At 37.2% G+C, this 22,350-nt stretch overlaps 2 long non-coding RNA genes across 2 annotated transcripts; one reads left to right on the forward strand and one right to left on the reverse strand.

The window, feature by feature from the left end:
- Positions 1-15,016: 15,016 nt before the first annotated feature.
- Positions 15,017-20,388, reverse strand: LOC107012881. Its single transcript, XR_001456101.2, has 2 exons — positions 19,512-20,388; positions 15,017-17,517 (listed from the first exon to the last, which is right to left on the reverse strand). It is a non-coding gene; the product is annotated as an uncharacterized LOC107012881 (long non-coding RNA).
- On the forward strand, positions 15,670-20,657 carry LOC114077652. Its single transcript, XR_003579001.1, has 2 exons — positions 15,670-15,748; positions 20,462-20,657. It is a non-coding gene; the product is annotated as an uncharacterized LOC114077652 (long non-coding RNA).
- The last annotated feature ends 1,693 nt before the right edge of the window (positions 20,658-22,350 follow it).

Consider the following 22,350-nt stretch of genomic DNA (forward strand, 5'->3'; position numbering starts at 1 on the left):
AGAGCTATTCTTTCTCATGCATGTCCTAGATGTGTGCTTGCATATACCCATACTTAGTACATGTGTGTACAAACCCTATACGAACTCTACCGTTTTAGGTGCAGGCAAAGGTGGACGGTAGGGCTGCAGGATCATCGTTTGCAGTTATCCGGACGTTCAGCATTCATCCGATTTTTGTAGGTCCTCATGCTTTCGAGGATGCTGTTGTTTTATATTCTAGCTTAGTTTTAGAGTTGAGCTAGTGGAGCATGTTCCACTAGCGTTTCTTTCCTATTTTTATTCAGACTATGTATTGGTGCCATTTTGGCAATTATACACTAAATAAGAATTGAACTATTTCTTTCAGTTGCTTATCTCTTAATGTTAGATGGTTGATGGTGAACAATTACGTATTAATGAGAATGTTTTTATAAATATTTGAAGAAACAAAAAGTTTCAAAGTTTCCGCCAAAATTAACCTATGTAAAGTAAGAATGACGTAAGTAGTCTTGTCTGCGACCTTTATGAGTCAACGATGCCTGTCTCTTCTAGGGTCTAGAGTTCGGTCGTGACAAAGTTGGTATCAGAGAACTAGGTTAAAGTCCGAGGAATATAAGTTAACATAAACCACATTGAGTAGTTTATAAGTCATGGTAGTGAAGTGCACCACTATCCTGGATTAGAGACTGCATGATATGTAGGAAAATTTCCTTTCATCTGATCTTATCGTGCTTTTCCTAATGTTTGAATTCTTGGTGTTATCAGAGTGTTTGACAGAAATCCTTGTTTTTCTCCAGAGAATGAACACTAGGAGAGGTAATGGTTAGAGGAGAGGAGGACCAGCTGCTTAGGGTAATTAGAATCCACCTCAGGCTCCAGCTCAAGGAGTTGCCATGCCAGTTAACCCCGTTGGGTTGACTGATGCTGAGGTGAGGGCATCTGGCTTAGATGGCACAGGCCATTACAATGAAGGCTCAGTCTATGACTTCATTGTCAACCTGTAGGATGTTCAGAGAGAGAACCCACCGGTTGGCACCATGGCTGACAGGCTGCAAGACTTCACGAGGATGAACCCTCCTATATCAAAAGGGTCTAAGACATCAGAGGTTCCTCAGGAGTTTGTAGACGAGGTACATAAGATTCTTGTTGCTATGGGGGCCACATATAATGAGAAGGCTGAACTGGCTTCTTATCAGCTCAAGGATGTTGCACAGACTTTGTGCAAGATGTGGCAAGATAGCCGAGTTTTTGGTGGACTGCCAGTCACTTGGGAGCTGTTCAAGACAACATTTCTTGAGATATTCTTCCCTAGAGAGATGAGGGAAGCCAAGGTTTAGGAGTTCATCAACCTTAAACAAGGATATTTGACAGTCATGGAGTATTCCCTGAAGTTTGTTAAGCTATCAAGGTATGTTATTTTCCATACTATTTAATAGCAAGAATGAGGAGAGTACTGAGCCTTGTTGAAATTATCAAGGTATGCTAGCTCCCTGGTTTCGAACAGCACGGATTAGATGAGCATGTACCTCACGGGAATCAATGGATACCTGAAGGAGGAGTGTCGGTCTATGATGCTCCATGATAATTTGGACCTTTCAAGGTTAATGGTGCATGTCCAGCAGGTAGTCAAAAACCGCAAGAAGAGAGGTGTTCATGATGTTAGGAGGCCTAGGACTCAAGATCAGGAAGGACCCAACCATGGAAGCCACAGAAACAATTTTGGCGTCCGTGAGCAGCCCAGGTTCAAGAAGGGGCAATAGAGTTTTGGGAACTCTAACTTTCACAGGAGTAGAACAGCAAGAGGAGGCAGACTTGAGCCCAAGAAGGGCAATGGAGGTTAGATGAACCGTCCTAAGAAATACTTTTCTAAGTGTGGCGAAGATCATTGCGGAGAGTGCAGACAGGGCAGTAATGCCTACTTTGATTGCGGTAAGAGTGGGCACATGGTTAGACATTGCCCACAGAATAGAGATCAGGTTGGATGTAATGCTCAGCCTAAGACAAATCCACAGGGTGCAGCAACAGCCGAGCCTCCTATGAGGAACATGTTCTATGCCCTGAAGGGCAGGGAGGAGCAGGAGAAGTCTGCTTATGTGGTCACAGCTATGCTGCAGGTATTCTCAACTTCTGTTTGTCTTTTACTTGATCTAGGGTCTACGCTTTCCTTCGTAACTCCTTTGCTTGCTCTCACTTTTGGGATATTGCCTTAAGTTCTGCATGATCCTATAGTGGTTAGTACACCTTTAGGAGAAAATGTATGAACTGATAGAGTATACAAGGATTGCCCAATAGTTTTAAGTGGTAAGACTATGTGTGCAGATTTGGTTGAGTTACCCATGCATGATTTTGATGTTATTCCTGGCATGGACTGGCTTCACAGTTGTTATGCTTGCTTGGACTGTCGTAGTAGAGTGGTGAGATTTCGCTTCCCTATGAAGAAGAGTTACTCTGGGTGGGGTACAATTCGAGTCGTCCTAATCCCATGATTTCAAATCTTAAGGCCAATAAAATGATGTCCAAGGGGTTATTGTGTCATCTAGTGAGTGTTAATGATTTAGATCATGATATTCCTTCCATAGACTCAGTGCCTGTAGTGAATAAATTCCTAGATGTGTTTCCTAAAGATTTGCCTCGAGTTCCTCCCCTTCGAGAGATTCAATTTGGTATCAACTTAGAACCCGATACTAACCCAATCTCATTTCCTCCTTATAGGATGGCTCCAGCAGAACTCAAATAGTTGAAGTTGCGATTGAACAATCTCACTTATAAGGGTTTCATTCAGCCGAGCATATCCCCTTGCGGCGCTCCATTATTGTTTGTAAAGAAGAAACACGGGACCCTTAGAATGTGTATCGATTATCGGCATCTCAACAAAGTCACTATCAAGAACAAGTATCCACTTTCCAAAATAGATGACATTTTTAACCAACTCCAAGGGTATAGTTTCTTTTCAAAAATTAATCTTCATTCAGGGTACCATCAGCTTAGGGTTAGGGATGGAGATATCACAAAGACAGTCTTTCGTACCCGTTATGGTCACTATATGTTTCTAGTCATGTCATTTGGTCTCACGAATGCACCTGCTGCATTGATGGATCTTATGAACAGGGTCTGCCGTGAATAGCTTGACTCTTTTGTCATTGTATTCATTGATGACATTCTCATCTACTATAAGACCAAGAAAAAGCATGGACAACATTTGAGACTAACCTTGCAGGTACTTAGACAACATCAGTTCTATGCCAAATTAGGCAAGTGTAAATTCTGGCTAAGATCAGTGACCTTCCTGGGTCATGTTGTGTCCGATCAAGGTGAAGAGGTGGACCCCAAGAAGACTGAAGCTGTTAAGAACTGGCCAAAGCCCCTTACTCCGACTGACATCCACAGCTTTCTGGGATTGGCTGGTTAATACTACAGGTTTGTGGAGGTATTTTCTTCCATTGCTACCCCACTGACGGCTTTGACGAAGAAGAGAGCCAAGTTTGAATAGACGGACACTTGTGAGAAGAGTTTCCAGGAGCTCAAAAACAGACTAACTTCAGCCCCGGTGCTTACTCTGCCTAAGTGTGGTAAGAATTACACTGTCTATTGTGAAGATCTAAGGTTGGTTTGGGTGTGTTATTATGCAAGTTGGTAAGGTGATAGCCTATGCTTCCAGACAGCTCAAGGTTCATGAGAAGAATTCTCTCACTCATCACCTGGAGTTGGCAGCTGTGGTGTGTGCACTGAAGTTGTGGAGTCATTATCTGTATGGAGTGCATGTGGATGTGTTCAGAGATCATAAGAGTCTCCGGTACGTGTTCACATAAAGGGAGTTGAATCTACGTCAGCGGAGATGGTTGGAGCCTTTGAAGGATTATGACATGAATGTGCACTACCATCGTAGTAAGGCTAATGTTGTGGTTGATGCTTTGAGCAGGATAAGCATGGGGAGTACAACCCACGTTGAGGACAAGAAGAAGGAGTTGGCAAAAGATGTACACGGACTGCCAGACTGGGTGTACGATTGGTTGACTCTACTTTTAGGGGTGTTTCAGTTCTACCTTGTTCCTAATCATCCTTGGTAGTTGAAGTCAAGAAGGGTCAGCATATTGATTTTATGTTAATGGAGCTTAAGGACTCGGTGTTGTTAAAAATTAAGAAGTCTTTCGCTTTGGGAGGTGATGGCATACTTGGGTATCAGGATAGGCTATGTGTACCAGATGTGGATGAATTGCGGACCAGGATTGTGGCAGAGGCCCATGGTTCCAGATATTCCATACATCCAGGTTCCACCAAGATGTATCTTGATCTTAAGCAGATTTATTGGTGGAATGGCATGAAGAAGGACATTGCAGAATATGTGGCTAAGTGTCCTAATTGTCAGCAAGTTAAGACAGAGCATCTTAAGTCTGGTGGTCTGACTCAGATTATTGACGTTTCAACTTTGAAGTGGAAAGCCATTAATATGGACTTTGTGGTTAGTCTTCCGAAAACTAGGAGGCAGCATGACTCCATATGTGTTATTGTGCACTGGTTGACTAAGTCTGCTCACTTTATCTCTATGAAGTCTACCTAAAGAGCCGAAGATTATGAGAGACTTTATATTGATGAGATTGTGAAGTGGCATGGGATTCCTTTGTCTATCATTTCAGATAGATAAGCTCAGTTTACTTCACATTTTTGGAGATCTTTCCAGAAAAGATTGGGCACGCAGGTAAAGGTTAGTACCGCCTTTCATCCTCAATCTGATGGGCAGGCAGAGTGCACCATTCAGACATTGGAGGACATGTTGAGGGCATGTGTAATTGACTTCAAAGGAAGCTGGGATGACCATATGCCTTAGATAGAGTTCTCGTATAATAATAGTTATCACTCCAGCATTGGGATGGCACCGTTTGAGGCAATATATGGTAGGAGGTGTAGATCTCCAGTTGGGTGGTTCGAGGTTGGAGATTAATCCATTTTGGGTCCAGAGATCAGTAATGAGAACTTACAGAAGGTCAGAGTGATTAGGGACAGGTTGGCTACTTCTTAAAGCCGGCAGAAGTCATATGTAGACAACAGAAATTGGCCCTTAGAATTTGATGTTGGTCACCAGGTTTACTTAAAGACATCACCTATGATAGGGGTGATGAGATTTTGTAGAAATGGGAAGTTGAGTCCGAGGTATGATGGGCCATATGAGATCCTACAACGTATGGGTGAAGTGGCCTATGAGTAAGCATTGCCTTCGGAGCTAGTTCTATCCATCCAATCTTTCATGTCTCTATGTTAAAAAAGTGCCTAGGTGATCCAGTATCAATTCTAGCTGAGGAAGATTTGGGGGTATATGAAGACTTGTTTTATGAGGAGGTACCTGTTGAGATCTTAGATAGACAGGTCAAGCGGCTGAGGAACAAGGAGATTTCCACAGTGAAGGTATTGTGGAGAAATCAATATGTAGAGGATAATATGTGACAGGCTAAGGCCGACAAGAGATCCCGCCACCCTCATATTTTCAGCTCTTGAGGTTAGACTTCCTACTCGTAAGTATATGTTTCCTTATCTCTCCGTATATTGTTGATATTGTTTGACTGTGCATGGTGATTATGTTATGATCTTATTAGCATTACAATGTGTAGTGGTAGTCTCATTCGGGGAAAAATATTCCTAAGGGGAAGATAATGTAACAACCCTAAAAGAAATGAATAAGATAAATGCTTAAGGTGTCAACAATGCTTGCGATAAGACCCAGGGTTCACACGGATTGATACGCGTAGAACCAGACCTCAGAACCCTTACTACGGCCAAGAAAACTAACAGAAAGGATTGAAAAAACCATGTAGGGCTCTCTAAAACGAAGATTTAATCGAAAGAGTCTTTACCGGACTTAAAGGAGGAAATTTTATGTTTTGAGGGTCCAAGGGTAAAATGGTATTTTCCAGGCAAAGCGTAATATAGTAATTACCCTTAGGAATTAATTAATTAAAGAACCAATAAGGCTCGAGTGGACCCGAAATGGTCCATCTCGCAAGGGTCACTCCACTCGAGTTCGAGCCCCAATGGACGCATCATATTTGTGATTTAATTATGTTTTATAATCTGATTTTTCAAGGGCATAGTGGTCCTTTCACTAAGCTAATTAAATCAGGTTTTTATTTTAATTAATAAGGAGTCCAAGTTTGATTAAATCCCAAACAAAAACTCCTAATATTAGACTACTCTCTCATGATCTCTCTCTCATGTTTCATCATTTCTCTCACGTTGGTTTCAGCCAAAAAAACTAAAAGAATAGAAATAATATTAAGAGTTCTTCACACTTGAAGAACTCAATTGAAATTTTAAGAAAAACAAAGTATCAAAAAATGTTAAGGTAAAGAGAAGTTGTCCGTCGAGTGGTGTGGACGTTGAGGAAGCTTAGATTTTGGAGAGGGTTTTGCGCAGCAACTTCAAAGTTTGAACAATCAAATAAGGTATGGGTTCTTTCCCTATTGGTCCCTTGCCCATGAGACCCCTTAAGATTCAGTCATTCAGTCCGAAAACAAGGATTGTCTTCCCCGTTGCATGTCCCTATTACTAGCTCCCAATAATTCGTAGGTTGGGTATGTTTGCGGGTAGGTTTAGGTATGTGTGATGTTTTTGTGTTGAATGTGAATATGTTTATGTACGTGAAATCATGATAATGACAATCAATGTGTGTTCGAAATTATGTGCAAGTGTGTGAGAGTATGTGACTTTGGAATGGATCTCAGCTTGATGCTCAAAATTTGATGAAGTTGTAGTTGTTTCTTTATGTGCATAAATCCATGAGAAATCGTGATGTTCATTTAAGGAAATGTGGATGATTTAGTTACAATCTTTTAGCCAAATAAACTCATGAAAGATGCGCCTAATGATGAGTTAAAATTGTATATGAATACGCCCTAAGAACTAACATGAAAAGGTTGATGAAAGGAAGCTAAGAAGAATGAATAAATTTCCAGCTTGGTGTATCTTAATTTCTTTTTAAAAGAAAGTTAAAAATCTAGAAATTTAATACATTCTAAAGAGGTGAAGCCACCAGGATTAGAACCTGTGAACTCACCCTTTTGATTCCCAGCGAAAATTAAGAATAAATCAAAGAGGCTATGGGGGTTTGATCCCACAACCTCTTGGTTTAGGCGAAATTGGGCAACAAGATGATAATGAAAAATAAAAAGTGGTTGTGGTGGTTCGAACCCACAACCCTTCGGCCAAACTAAGAGGAAAACCAAGTAGAAAACTAAAGATACAATGTTATTGATAGGGTTAAATCTAGAGTCCCAATATCATGGAAAAATAAAATTAGTGAAAAATGTAAATATTTATCGAAGTGATTCGAACTTGGGTTTCTTTGACCAAACTTCCGTATTGATACATAAGTCATACGTGACCAAAATATCCAAGAATAATGCCACCTACTCAGATCTAAATCAGGATCTAAGCATATATACAAGATACATAAGTCTTGTACTACATAATATTACGAATGTACGAATCACTTAACAAACTATGAATGAAGCCCCATGGCTAGTGTAAATACACACATAAGTCTAGCGTACGTTCAAAACTAAGTGAACCTAAGATGTATGTAATGAAATGATGAACCCAAGAAGGGTTAAGTATGAGTGTAAGATACACTAAATGGCCAAGTGCATTAGCATAAGATGAGATGAACAATGAAATGAGGAAATGAACATTGAAATGATGAAACCCTAGAAGGGTTAAATAAGGGTGTAAAACACACTGAATGGTCAAGCGCGTTGGCATATGATGAAATGAACATTAACGTAATAAGAGGTGAGTAACTATGAAAAGCAAAGGTGCTAATGATAATGAATGTGGTGACAACATGATATGAGGCTAATGTAAATGATGAGAGCAATCTCAATTGAGCCTATGTAAATGTTACCAAAACGTACTCACCTATGAGAGTGTAAGATAATGAATAGACCAGTCTCTATGAACACTCTAATGAAAGTATTGAGCTTAACACACTTCAGACTAATGATGAGATGAGAAATCATCTAATGATCTACGATGTCCTCATACTAGAAGCCAACTTCCATGACGTATGAGATGAATGTAATGGAACTTTATATGGAGCACCGATACGCTAGCTATGAGTGGTGATACCTTGTTTTGGGATCTGGCGGGGTTAAATTCCATTTACGCTAGAATGTTATGGGTCACTTTGGACGGTAATTCTACCTCTTATCGGTGTGGGGGAGACACTGGATTTCATGATGCTCACATGATCTATGTCGGTTAAAGATAAAGTTCCCAATGAATGAATGAGTCTAGCCTCAAATGATGCGCATAATAAAATGAATGATACCAAAGGTGTTAGGATAGAATAATCAAAAGGTGAGTTGGATTCAAGTAATGACATTAGTTCATTCTTTGTCATTTCACAACATACCTAATGAAAGTCTTAAACTACATCCTAGGTATAGCTGGTGTTTACACTAGCCTATGAATGAACTAAAATGGAGTACGTACGAATGAACGAAACAGACTCTGTGTTTTCTAATGAAGACTCCCTAGTTGAAGTCCCAACTGTTGAGCCCTCATTTCAGGAATGTCTTGATGTTATGCCCATGGTTCCAAGGTCTCATGGCATATAAATGAATTATATTAAAGAAGTTATGTGCTGTATGCAAAATGTGTTGTATGCTATATGATGTGTGATATATGTCAATGTTATGTGTTGTGTCTGAATGTGAAAACTATGATGATGTATGTTATGCTCATGGTATAACTTTCCTATTCCAAATATGGAAAACATTCCTAATTAAAATTTGAAAAGCACATTGACTTTCCTTATCCCAATTTGGAAACTTTCCTAATCTCAATTTGGTAAGTCCACAGACTTGACTTCCCAAAATCATGTTGTCAGGAAAGAGCTATTCTTTCTCATGCATGACATTGGTGAGTGCTTGCATATACCCATACTTAGTAAAAGTTCCTACTAACCCTATACGAACTCTACTGTTTTAGGTGCTGGCACAGGTGGACGATAAAGCTACAGGATCATCGCTGCAGTTATCCAGACGTTCAACATTCATCCGATTTTTGTAGGTCCTCATGCTTTCGAGGATGTTGTTGTTTTATATTCTATAATAGTATTATATTTTATCGAGTGAACCATGTTCCACTAGAGTTTCATTCTTGTTTTTATTCAGACTATGTATTGGTGCCATTTTGGAAATTATACACTTAATAAGAATTGAACTATTTCTTTCAGTTGCTTATCTCTTGATTTTAGATGGTTTATGGTGAACAACTATGTATAACTGAGAATGCTTTTATAAGTATGTTAAGAAACAAAAAGTTTTGAATTTTCGGCCAAAATTAACCTATGTAAAGTAAGAATGATGTAAGTAGACTTTTCTATGACCTCTGAGAGGTTAACGACGCCGGTCTCGTATGTGGTCTAGATTCGAGTTGTAACATTGTACCCGGATGTTTCCAATATAAATACAACCCTTAACAGGTTGTACACCTTCCACATAAGTTTCACCCAAAACAAACACCTGCAAGTCGTCCAAACAGGCTAGGCCCCATCAAGACACACGTTGAGCGTCTTAAGGGCTATCTTTTGAACGCCTTGGACGTTCTATGTCGTTTGACCTCCAAACTTCTCAAAATTACATTTACCAATATAAAAAATCGTCATAACTCATTTAAAGGATTAAAAATCTCATTACACAAAAATCTAAGCATGCATAGACACATACGACACATAGGTGACTTGTCGCCGAACGTCTTGTTCGTCCCTTGACGTTCGACTTCCAAATCACTTCAAACTTTAGATACTGCCTCTATGAAATATTATAAGAAATTTTATGAGCATAGAATCTTAAGACAAAAATGTTAGTATCTAGACACCCTATCTCGTTTTGGGGTCTCACAATAAGTAGACGGATGGTCCATACTGGTCGACCGTCTTTTGTGACATATAAATAAGAGTAGGCTGACCATAACTCGACTGACAGGCCGTAAGTCGACTGAAAATCCATAGTTAGATCCGTCACTGGCACCTTCAACTTCTTGAATCTATATTTATTTTATTTTATTTTATTGGGTCTATTTTGGATACGATGTGTTACAGCTCGTTTATCTCTTCTACCTTAAGATCTTTTCCTTTTGTTCCTTCTATAAATTTAAGAATCACCATGGATACCCATTTGATTTTGTTATCATACACTAAGTAACTTTTTCGATTCCTTGTAGTTAATATCCAGTTTTCCTATTGAATATAACAAAAAAATTGTCCCAAAAATAAGAGTGTCTCCTCTTATTTGTTAATAAAAATTAGGTCTTTATTGAGGTCATGATAATTGGTATGAGTTCAATGTTCGTTTGACCGTGTGGTAACAAGGCTAACGGAGCAAGATCTAGGATTGTGGAGGAAAAGCTGGCTAGACATGACAAGGTCTTAAAGGAGCTACTGCTAATAAACAGGAGATTTAAAATACAAACACAGGGATACTATTAGACTCGTAAGCTACTTGATCTAACTAAATGCAGACATTCAAGCGTTTGGGCATCGGTCTTGGAATGCATGGGGGCAAAACAATGCAACTTGGACCTTTGTTGCATTGTTTTACCCCCATGCATGATAGTGTGTTGGCTTGACACTATGCGAATTGGCATGCAAAACACTGTAGGAATTGGCACGCAAAATTGAAGTTTTCATTGGGATCACTAATGAAACTCAAAACGACCCAACGTTTGTGGATCTTTTAACACAAATTATTGGTTTGAGATTGAATGCTGAAAGAGCTTATAGTGAAATTGGTGTGCATTGAAAAGATGTTGATGGACACATAGCTGAAATATTGATTTTTCATGACACAACAACACTATAATTGAAGGGATTGCAGAAGGAAAATAAAAACCTTTGCGCGTAGATCATTGTTCTCTATCAGGGTATGGCAAAATTAGGCTCAAGTCATGGTCAATCGTGTAAGGTGAAAATTCCAGAACCTACAGACTTTGGTGGTTCAAAAAGTGTTAATGAACTAGAAAATTTTATCTGGGATATGGAACAATATTTTATTGCTTCAAGGGTTCGTGAGAATGATAAGTTGAGTATTCCTACAATGTACTTTACGGGTGATGCTAAACTTTGGTGAAGGACTCGAAATGCAGATGATGTAGGTGTTGGACAAACCACAATTGATATGTGGGATAATTTAGTTCAATTAACGTGCGATCAATTTCTTCCTAACAACGCCTCTAGTCTTGCAAGGGAAAAGTTGAAGAAACAGAGGCAGACAGGTTCTGTGTGGGATTATATTAAGGAATTTACCTTTGTGATGTTAGATATCCAAAATATGTTTTATGAGGATAAATAAATATTTTCATTTAGGGTATACAAGTTTGGGCTCAAAACAAACTTAGGAGGCAGAATGTTTAGGATATGCTTGGTGTAATTGCTACTGCAGATTGTTGGTTGATTTCCGAACGACTCGTCTAGTGACTGATGTTCCTTCTGCTTCGAAAACTAAGAAAAGGGGGAGTGTAAAAGGGACAATCATAAGGACAATACAAATTACAAAGGAAAGACACCTATAAAATAATGCAAAGACACACCAAAGAATAAAGATAGTAATTCAAAGGGCTGTTGGACTTGTAGTGGTCCTCATTTGACTAAGTCTTAACCAAATTGGAAAAATGTGAATACTTTGCTTGATAGAAATGTGAATCAAGGGGAAAAAGAAGAAGAAGTTGTAGTTGCCATGGCGAATCAATTAGGATTGTCTTTCAATCAAATTACGTTGGTTAATAATGTTGAAGGAGCGTCCAGTACTTTGAATCTTCATGCTCAACTTATTCATATAAAAATGAAGGTTAAAGAACAAAGTGTGATGGCTATTATTGATACATGGGCTAACTTTATTTTGTGGATGTCAAAATTGCTAAAAGAAATTGGGGCTGAAGTTGAATAAAAGCCCTTTCTACGTCAAAACAGTTAATTCTAAGGCACAAGCCATTGTGGGAAAGGCTCATGAGGTGTCTATGTCGACCGGAAGTTTAGTGGGGAAACAAAATTTGATGGTGATGACGCTTGGTGAATTTGAGATCATAGTTTGTACTTATTTTCTAAGAAAATTTAAGTTTGTTCTTTTTCCTCATTTAGATGGAATGATGGTCATGAATAAGAATGATGTTGGATTTCTTAAGGGTTTTCATCCATTCGGAAAGTTTAGTAATGTTGAGAAGAAGAAAGACAAGGGAATACTTTTTTCTGCTATGTCAATCGACAAAGGGTTGAAGAAAACTAATGAAACTATAGTTCTTGCCTTAGTTAAATTGAAGCTTGATGTTATGGTAGAAGTGCCTGATTATGTTGATGAATTTATTGAAACAATATGCTGATGTTATGCGGCCTGAATTACCAAAGAATTTACCACGAAGGAGGGATATAGATCATAAGATTGACTTGCTGCCAGGTACAGTTGCTCCTGCACAAGCCCCTTATCTTATGGTTCCTACGGAGTTGGATGAATTGTGTAAACAGTCCAACGTTTGTTAGATGCTGGTTTAATTCAACCATCAAAGTCTCCCTATTGGTGCTCCTATTTTATTTCAAAAGAAGCAGGAGAATGTGTGTAGATTATAGGGTGCTGAACATGGCAACTGTGAAGAACAATATCTAGTTCCATTGGTGCAGGATTTTATGGACATGTAGAGCAAGGCATGCTAGTTCACTAAGCTTGATCTAAGGGCAGGTTATTGGCATGTTAGAATAGCAGAGGACGATGAACAAAAGACTCTTTGTGTAACTAGATATAGTTCGTATGAGTTCCTTTACATGCCATTTAGGCTAACAAATGATCCAACTACGTTTTGCAACTTTATAAATAATGTATAGTTTGACTATCTTGATGATTTTATGGTTGTCTATCAAGATGATATTGTTGTATATAGTCGATCGTTGGAGGAACATGTTAATCACCTACGTTTTGTTTTGTCTGAGTTGAGAAAATATACACTTATTGTTACAATTGAAAACTGTATTGCTCAACAAGAGATAAATTTTTTGGGGCATCTTGTTAGTAAAAATCAAGTTCAAATGGATCCTAAGAAAGTGCAGGTCATTATTGATTAGAAGGAACCTAGAAGTGTTAATGTTTTGCTATCATTTCTTGGGTTGGCTAATTATTACAAAAAGTTCATTATTGGTTATTCAAAGAGGGAAGAGACATAGACTAATTTGTTGAAGTAAGATTTAAAATTGGTGTTGTATGAAAGATGTGGGGAAGCGCTTCAAAATTTGAAAGAAGTTATCGCATCCGAACCAATACATAAGTTGCCTGACTTTGAGTTACCATTTTTAGTTCACACTGATGCGTTTGATAAAGCTATTAGAGGTGCATTTGTGCAAGAAGGACATCACATGTCCTTCGAAATTTAAAAATTGAATGATGCAGAACAAAGGTATTCGACTCATCAAAATGAAATGGTTGTTGTACATTGCCTGCAGGTTTGGAGAGTCTATTTTTTGGGAACTCGATTTGTGGTACAGACCGACAATTTTGCTAACACATTTTTCAAGATGCAAAAAAGTTGAGTCCTGAACAGGCACGGTGGCAGGGATTTCTGGCTGAATATGACTTTGTATGGGAACATAAGTCAATGAAACACAACAAAGTTGTTGAGGCATTTAGTTGAAAAGAGGTATTTGTTGTAGTTTATTCAATTTAAAAACGTGAAACTAATTTCTTTGATAGAATCAGGTTGTGTGCGGCAAATGATTCATTGTATGTTAAACGGATGGGTCATCAGCATGATGGTTAAATGGACGGTATTGGATCAAGGACGATCTTCTCTATTTTAAAGGGGGAGAATCGTTGTACCAAATCAGAGCAAAGACTTGATGAAGGAAGTGCATGATTCTTCTTGGGCTGGACATTCTGGTGTTGAAAGGATGTTGTCTCTATTATCTCGTGTTTATTTCTGTCCAAAGATGGAAGATGACATAATGGCATACATAAAGAGTTGTCATGTTTGTCAAGTGGACATGACTGAACGTAAGAAGGAAGCTAGTTTATACAACCTTGACTATTCCAGAAAGGCCTTGGTTGTTGGTAAGCATCGATTTCATTGCTGGGTTTCCTAAGATAGATTACAAAGCATCAATAATGGATGTGCTAGACAGATTTTTGAAATATTTTGTGCGGATTGCCTTCATCATTCAATGTTCCAATCCAAATAGAAGTTTGTAAGGGTCTTCGAAGGTCGACTTCAACTCTTACTTTTGCAAGATGAGATCTTGATCGTTTGGTAGTCGCCTGATCAATCTGTAGAAGCCTACCTATTATACTAAGAACTTGATTGACGAACCACCATTCAAGCATGTACCACGGCAATTGCGGGAGAAGTGCCCAAATAGGAGATTAGGTGGTTTGTTCGTCCGGATGAAAATTCAGAGTCCATTTGAAAATTCTCATCAAAGAACCACCAATATTCATCATTCTCTTCGAATAGACGTTGCAGTAGTCTTCTTTACAGGTGAAATCAATGAATACATGTCTAAAATTGAAAAGCTATATTTTTTCCTGACCTTCGAAAGAAAATTGAGATATGAAATCAGTTTGGATGGTTTCAAACATAGGTCTACCAGCAGAAAATTTACCCGCCAAGGTAAGTTTACATTTGTCTGTCATTAATCCATAATAGTCATTGGCCTTGAAAAACACAGTTGGCTTGCCTTAGAAAACAGTGGTCTTCACAAAACTTGTGGAGTAGAGGATTTTTTTGAACCGATGAAGCATAACAGAGGGAAGGAGTTGGGGAAGAAGACGAGGTATTCTGTAAATCTCGTGGGATGCTTCCCGCTGGAGGAGAACACACAGGCGGATTCATCGGAGATGACCGTTAGAGGCATATTTAAGTTACTATACGGTTTTCATCTTGTTCACTTGTCAAAATCTTACATCAATTAAACAATTATCATACAGAAATTTAATAGAACAGTAGATGTTTTTGGGATAATTTTCTATTAATTAGCTGAATGTAAGGAATTACAACTTGAAAAAATGGAAAATGAATTTAAAGTTTTGAAATTTCCATTGGTTAGTCCTTAATTTGAAAAACAAGAATGAGTGAGATTAGGATGTAATAAGGAGAAAGGAGAGATCTCAGAGAAGAGAGAACAAGTGGGAAAGATACCACTTATCGGTCAATCCCCTGTTTCCTCTTGAGAGTTGGTTATATCAACGTGACATGTGCTGGTTTAGCAGTGACGACGTGGCTGTATCTTCACTCTCTAATCTCATTAATGTACATCTAATTTGGACCGTTTCTTCTACCAAGTAGTTATAACTACATGTTTGAAGCCAAGGTCATGACAATTCCCTCACATGCAAATCATCTTTGTCCCGAGGGTTAATAATAAAAGCATGAAACTTGGCCTAGTTGAAATAATAATCTTCCTATCTAGTATCTTATGGTGGTACATTCGACCACTGTATAAGCAATTTCATATTGGCTCGATTGTTCGGCTTCACCATTTGCCGCTGAAGAACAGCCACTGGTTGAACCAAAAACTGACCATCCTGCCCAGTTATTGGTAGAATGGATTGTACCACCTCTCTAGCCCCTATGTTCTTTTTGAGAACCGATACATGGAACACTGGATGCACTTTAGAAGTAGGTGGAAGATATATCATACAGGTCCAATACATTCTAGAATCTGGTACGAGCTATAGTATTTGCAGCTGAGCTTCAAATTTCTTCGTAGAGCAATGAAGGAATGTCTATACGGTTGGAGCTTGAGGTATACCATTGCACCATGTTGAAACTCCCTTTGGTCCTATATAGATTAACTTAGTTTTTCATTCTCTCTTGAGCTTTCAGCAAATTGTCTTTAAGAATTTGTTGCACATGTTGCCTTTTTGTGATCAAATATTCATCAGCATGCACCACAACATCCATCATTGGTCCCATCAATAGTTGAGGAGGTGAGTACCCATACTGAGCTTCAAAAGAGACGCATTTCAAGTATGTGTGGTAGTTGGTGTTGTACCACCTCTCATCTAGGGGTAACCGCTGCTTCCACTTATGAGGTACTAGTCATGCACCTCAAGTAATTTTTCTATACACCGATTAACCCTCTCTATTTGCCCATCTATTTGAGGATGATATGAAGAACTATATAAAAGGTGAATTTCATTCAATTCGAAAAGAGCTTGCCAGAATATACTGAGAAATGTCCTATCTCGATTAGAGATAATGGACTCAGTTCAACCATGAAGACTGTGTACTCACTTCCACAATTTAGTTGCCACTTGCAGAGATGTGAAATGGTGGGATAGAGCTATAAAATGATCATCTTTAGCGAGCCTATCAACCACTAGATAAATAAAATATTTGCTTGAGGATTTAGGCAAACCTTCAATAAAATCCAAACTTATGGGTTTCCATGACTGTATAGTAATGGGCAAGGGTCGCAAAAAACCTTGATATGAAACATTCTCATCCTTGTTTATATGAAAAACCTAACATTCAGATACAAACTGCACCACGATTTGTTTCATTGAAGGCCAATAAATTAATAGAGATAATCTTTTGAAATTTCCAAGTTGGATTGAGTGCCCCCTAAGTTAGAAGCTAAGGTCTCGATCAACTAATGCCGAATAGGTCCTTTCGAGCCCACATAAATCTTCCCCTCCATTCCCAATACTCCTAAGTAAAATTGCCACAAGTTAGGACGATTACTATCTACTGTCAATTGTGTAATGAGCTATACAATCATAAGATATTCTTCATAGCTAGCTGCAACATCTTGGAACCAAAATTGAACTGCTACACTGATAGCATCTAACTGGACTTCTTCACACAAGTGGTTTTCTTCTAGTAGGTTAGACATTGTATCAACTTCACTTAAGCTAACCCCATCAAAAAGCCTTGAGAGTGCATGAACCACTCCATTCTCTGCTCCTTTCTTATGTTGCACCTCATAATCTAACTTTAACAATTTGGTCAGACCTCTTTGTTACTCTAGTGTAGTAACCTCCTGTTCAAACAAATATTTCAATCTATAATGGTCAGTCTTGACCACACAATGCTTGTATTGAAGGTAATGTCTCCACTTGTCTATTGCATTCAATAGAGCTAAATATTCTTTCTCGTAGATGGATTTATGTGTATGTTTCATAGCCAATACCTCACTAGAATAGGCTTTTGGCCTTCCACTTTGTAATAGCATTGCTCCAATTCCTGAATGACATGCATCAGTCTCTAATACAAATTCTTCATCATAATTTAGCAACGCAAGCATTGTTGTGGTAGACATGGCCCTTTTAAGTGCCGCTAAAAATTGATCAACTTCCTTAGTCCACACAAAAGTATCCTTCTTCAACAAGTCGGATAGTGGTCTGCTTATGCTTCCATAATTACGTACATACATTCTATAATATCATGTTAAGCCCAGAAATCCCCTCAAAGCTTTAACTGTTCTAAAGGTAGGCCATTCTTCCATAGCCTTCACCTTGGCAGGCTTAGTTGACAACCCTTCCGCATTAATAACATGTCCTAAGTACTCTGCTGTAGATTGACCAAAAAAGCAGTTAGACCTTTTTGCATACAATGAGTGGAATAATAAGGTGTTGAACACCAACAATTAATGCTCTACATGTTCAAACAATGATTTACTATAACCGGGGATATCATCAAAAAACACCAAAACAAACTTTCTAAGGTACAATTGAAATATCTGATTCATTAGGGCATGAAAGGTAGCAGGAGCATTGGTACGACCATATCACATAACCTTAAACTCATAATTCTCTATGTGATTTTTGAATGTCATTTTGTACACATCTTCAGCCTTCATTCTGATTTAATGATAACATGCCCTGAGATCAATTTCGGAAAAGACCACGCTCCATGTAGATCATCTAAAAGGTCATCAATGATGGGAATTTTGTACTTATATTTTACTGTAATCTCATTCAACCCTTTAAGTGTACACAAAATCCCAGGTGCCATACTTTTTCTTTACCAATAATGTGGGTGAGGAAAAGGGAGATTAGCTATAACTAATAATCCCATTAGTAAGCATTTTGAGACTTGCTTTTCTAATTCCTCCTTTTGTTAGTGATTATATTTACAAGGTCATACACTAACTGGTGAGTCTCTAGGCTTTAAGTTATTAGGATGGTCCATTTGTCTAACTAGTGGTAAATTCTTTGGCTGAGCTAATACAGACTGGTACTTGTCCAAAACTTCTTGTATAGTGGCATCCACCTGCTCCTACTCATTGTAGGAATTTTATCCTAGCATGAATAAATGAGCCCACAGTGATTGACCCTTATTGATAAGCCTTCCCATGGAACTACCAGTTATCATACTCACAGCATTTAGAATGGTTTTGTTTCCCTTTATGCCAACTGTCACATACTTTTCATAATGATTGAACTTGGTAGAATTATTCTTTTTCATAATCCAATCATTTCCTAGCACTAGATAACATCCTTTTAAGTTAATGATTCTCATATACTCCTTGAACTCTTTTCCTTCTGTTTTCCAACTAAATAAAGGGCAACTAGTATGACACATCAATAATTTCCATCAGCAACAGTGATGTTCATCGGAGGGCTATACTCATCCACATAACCAATGTTACCATCTGCTTGTCGTCAATGAAGATGTGAGTGCTATCAGAATAAATCAACACGGCAAGTGTCCTATTATCGATAAATCCTTTAACCTATATAGCATTTACTCCTAGGCTACTACAAGATAGTACACTCAAACATATGGCCTATATAAGCTCCGGTTGTATCTTTTCTTCAATTATAAGATCTGGTGCTTCATGTTCCTCTATTTCATTTGGTAGTATGGCCTCTTCTTCAACCCTCGTGCATATCAACTACTTAGCCTTGCAATTGTATCCTAGGAATCACTTCTTGCCCTTTCTATATTCATATACTTTTGGGGTTAACCTAAAAGTTTTGGTCAAGTGTTGTTCACAGCAACTGGTTTTAGGTAATTTAAATCAATACAAACAGTAGACTCGGATTACTTCCCATAGAATTCTTTGTGAAACTAGACCCTCCCACCGGACAAGAAGTTTTAGCCGTCATGTTCTTCTTCTGAGCCGCATCTATTGCTTTCTCCTGTAGCCTAGCCATCTCTATAGCTACTCTTAATTTTACCGATTTAAACATATTAACCCCAAACTTAATTTCCTCCTTCAAATCCCCAATAAAACTTGATAGGAAATGAGCCTCATTCAAGGATGAATTTCATATTATCATTTGTCCTTTCAAGTGTTCGAACTTGCCAAGGAATTCATCTACAGTTCTTGTTTAAGATATCTTATTAAATTCCTCGACTTTTTCTTCAACCACTGTTTCCCCATATCTCACACAGAGTTCCACCTTAAATTCAGCCCAAGTAACTACTCCTCTATTATAAACTAGTGAATTATACCATGTCTCATCAACTCCATTAAAATAGAGTGAAGCTCCCTCTACCGTTTGATTATTAACAGTTCTATATAGGTTAAAGTATTTTTCACACCTACGCAACCATACCTTATGTTTGTTCCCTTTGAATCATGGTAGTTCCCATTTAGGAGTTCGAATTGCCAATATGGCCCTATCTTCCTGTATGGGATTTGGTAGCGTCCCATCTCTCACCGTAAAAGCACATTCAAGAGCTCTTACTTGTGATCTTTATAGTTGTCAAATGATCCAAAATAAGTTCCAAGGTTCCCCTGATTCTAGATTGAGTTTCATTGATTTCTCTGCAATTCATAGTGAGATCTCCAAAAATTTCATCATGACGCTGCAACTTATCCTCTAGAATATTCATCCCGGTCCGTTCAGCCGTTTTCACCTTCACGAACTGAGCGCACCGTTGCTCTAATACCAATTATTAAAACCTGACCTCAATTCAATAATTATCAAACCGAACTTTAATAGAAAAGTAGAAGTTTTTGCACAATATTCTATTAATCAACTGAACATAAGGAATTACAACTTGATACAATGGAAAATGAATCTGAAGTGTGGAAATTTCAATAGATGAGTCCTTAATTTGCAGAAGAAGAATGAATGATATTAGGAAGGAAGAAGAAGAAAGGACAAATCTGAGAGAATAAATGAGAAAGATACCAATTATCCATTAATCCCTTCTATCCTCTACAGAGTTTGTTAAATTAACGTGACGTGTTCTTGTTTGGTATTGATGACATGTCTGAATCTCCACCCTCTACTCTCATTAATTTACATCTTATCTAGACCGTTGCTTCCACTCGGTAGTTATAAATACTTGTTGGAAGCCAATGTCATGACATCACCTCTCTATATGTGAATGCATTTGGTGTATTTTTCATTTTCGTAGATCAATTAGCTTATTTTTAGTTGTCTGTAATTTCTTATATTTTTAAATATGTTGAAGCTCAATATTATATTCATTACATTTAGGATTTGTGTTCTCATTTCGGTTTACCTATTTTTCTGGGAAAAAACAATGTCACTAGGCTTTGATTTTGATATCTAGCATTGTGGAGTTGGTAAGGCTACATGGAAATGCAGTCAGATATATGTGCAAGGTATCCTTATATCTTAAAGGCTTCAGGTACTTTATTTTACTTTATGTTCGAGGACGAACATAGTTTTTACTGGTAGATAATGTAATTTGAACAGTTACTTTTAGTATTTCCGTGATATTTATCATTTTACCCTCTCAACTTTTGGCCATGAGTCATTAATGTTTATGTTCCAGACCTTCTATAAGAAGGTGTGATATGTTTTAAGTTTTATGGGCTTAAGTTGGTTAAAAAGTGATTTTCATGATCTTTTGAAGTTTCGAAAGTCAAAATAAATCTACGTTAATTTCATCAATCCCTAGATGTGAAATCTTGTCTAGAAAAGTTGTTGATTTCATATTCGGAGTTCTATAGAGGATAGGAGGTTCTAAGTTAAAATTTGTAGAGATTTCAGATTTGGGTTGACTTTAATCAAGATTTACATTTTTATTTTGAAAATAAATTGTCAATCTTAAGAAAGTCTTTAAACATTATATAATTGCATTTTTTAAAAAAAGAGCGAGAGGAAAAAATACTTGAAGAAAAGAAAAGAATTAAATAGAGATAAATGATTGAAGAAAAGAGAAAAAAAGAAAAAATATATGACCGAATAAAAGAGAAGGGGAGAGAGAAAAACGACCGAAAGAAAAAAAGAGTAGAATGAAAGAAAGAGAAAATGATAGAAGAAGAAAGAGAGAGAGAGAGAGAGAGAAAGAAAATGATGGAAGAAAAGACGAGAAAGAAATAAAGAGAATGATCTATTTGTGGTAACATTTGTAAGGCTAATTTGTGTAAGAGTTTAAAATATGTCATAATTCATAAGTAAAGATATATAATATATTATTTATGTGAATGGAATATATATCTTTGTTAATTTTATCGATACATATATGATGTAAAGTATGTTTTGATGCAAACTAGATAAAACAAGGTAAATGTTTTATTTGAACTTGTAGTGTCTGTTTAAGAAACTTTGTGAAAAAAAGATTTAGAGAAAGACAAATGTGTCAGTTTAATATTTAATCCCCATAATATCACATCACGTGAGTTTTGGTATATAAAGCATTCTACCAAATGTGACATTACTGTTACAAATTTCATTCCAAATTGTCAATTAAATTATATTTACTTATTTCTCAAATCAAAGAATACTCAAGTTGGTTAAAGACATTAAGCCCTCATTTGTTTCCATTAATATTAAGACGTCTTAATCAGAATAAACATATGAATATAAGATCATGTGCATTAAGATCTTGATGTATAGATGTGAATGCACATCTAAATATTAAGATGTGATTTCTATTTCTGAATACTGAAGAATTAGTACTGTTTGTTTTAATATTTGAATATGCATATGAAATAAAACATTATAGAAAAAAACATTACTTTTTAATTAAAAAATAGCATTTAATGTTTATATTTGAATTAAAAAACTATATGATATGCAAATAAAAGTTATATATTGATATGAAATACCTGCAACATGATTTCTTTTAAGAATTCAACATAAACATCCTTTAAGAAAATATATTACTAAAAATATCATAGGACTAATATAATATCAAAAAGTTCAACAAGTATGATGGGTACTAGTCGAAAAATAATAAAGCAGATTTCACATCATCAACACCTAATATATTCCATCTCGTCAGAAAAAATAAAGAATTCTCATTTTTCGGATGACCTTAATCTAATTTTCTAACTTGTGGTTGTTCTTATCCAAGTCCATCTAATTTTTTCTTTGTACTCTTCAAAGCTATGTGCACTATTTTTTTAATGAATAACTCTAAAATATTACTCATATTCTCATTAGTTTCTACCTCAAAACGTTTCTTTCAAGA

This window comes from Solanum pennellii, chromosome 1, assembly GCF_001406875.1.
Source record: "Solanum pennellii chromosome 1, SPENNV200".
Classification (NCBI taxonomy): domain Eukaryota; kingdom Viridiplantae; phylum Streptophyta; class Magnoliopsida; order Solanales; family Solanaceae; genus Solanum; species Solanum pennellii.